Below are 1,391 nucleotides of genomic sequence, written 5' to 3'. Positions count from 1 at the left end.
AAGCTGCACTCGATTAACTACACACACTTTAATTTTTTATTGTGGTGAAGCATGCATTTTTTTCCCACCTTTGCCATTTTAAGTGAACCATGCAGTGGCCTTAGTCTAGTAAGATGGCTGTGCAATTGTCACTGCCACCCAGGTCCATACAATAGTGAGACAGAACACATAAGTGCAGAATTCCAAATGTTCCTTTCCACAGCCTCTTATATTTGCATGTACTGTGTAACTGCTGCCAGGCCCTTCTTGTCAATTTTATTTTAGCTGTTTGCTTTTGCTAAATGCAAGCCTTTGCTCGAGGAGATGGGTTAAAAGAACAGAGCATGATTCTTTTACAGGAGACTTAGGTGTTTTTGCAGGTTGCAGGTTCAGTATCTCAGTGTTTCCTCCCTGCAGGCTCAAATCCCCCAGTTCTTGGGCTGGAAGGCACAGTGCAGGGACAGGAACACAATGCTTTCCAGATTTGCTGTTGCCCAGCTCAATAGAATTCCCTTGTCCTACGTTCCAGGGCCACATCACAGATTGAAACGTTATCATTAGAGAATTCTCAAAATTCTCAGTGCAGACGGACAGCCAATGATTCTTCCCAACACAATGCCAAGTGAAACTTTCTCCTCCCTGCCCGGTGATTTGTTGAGCAAGATATTCACATCTATCCACATCTGGGCCCTATCAGTGATGTCAAGAGGTTTGCTTGCTTTATAGCTCAATTCAAAATGACACTGGTCCATTTTCTCATTCTGTAGAAGATGAAAACTTGAAAGCTAAAGATGTTTAGAATATGCTTTTGCTTTATTTTGTTTTGTTTTTTCCTTTTCAATATTTAAGTCTGGGGTGCTTGGAGGTAAAAAGAAACTACAAGGTTAGAGTACAGATTATCCAACAAGAAAGAGACCAGTAAGGGACTGGAAAAGGAGCTCCTGCCACATATTCAAAGAGGCCAAAACCCAGGAGAATCGCTTTAATCCCACAGACGGGGAAAAATTACATGATTTCCCCCCAGAAACTCAGAAGAGGGCAAAACCAAATAAAATGCAAAACCCTTCTACCCCAAGTGTTCTCTCTTCCTCCTCCCCACCCTCCTTCCTTCCCAATTCCAACTTCACTACCTACAAATGGTGCTCTGTGTTTTTAACTTTCATGTGAAGTCCTTGGGCATCTCTTCTGTTTCTTCTGTGTTTTATTCACTATAGAACATGCAGAAAATAGTCAAGAACAGAGACAGGGGCTGAAGAGATGACTCAGCAGTTAAGGGCACTGACTACTCTTCCAGAGGTCCTGAGTTCAATTTCCAGCGACCACAAGGTGGCTCACAACCATCTATAATGGGATCTGATGCCTCCTTCTGGTGTGTGTGAAGACAGCTACAGTGTACTCATATATATAAAATC

This window comes from Grammomys surdaster, unplaced genomic scaffold, assembly GCF_004785775.1.
Source record: "Grammomys surdaster isolate TR1022 unplaced genomic scaffold, NIH_TR_1.0 126568, whole genome shotgun sequence".
Lineage (NCBI taxonomy): Eukaryota > Metazoa > Chordata > Mammalia > Rodentia > Muridae > Grammomys > Grammomys surdaster.
Note: the sequence above shows the minus strand (reverse complement) of the source record.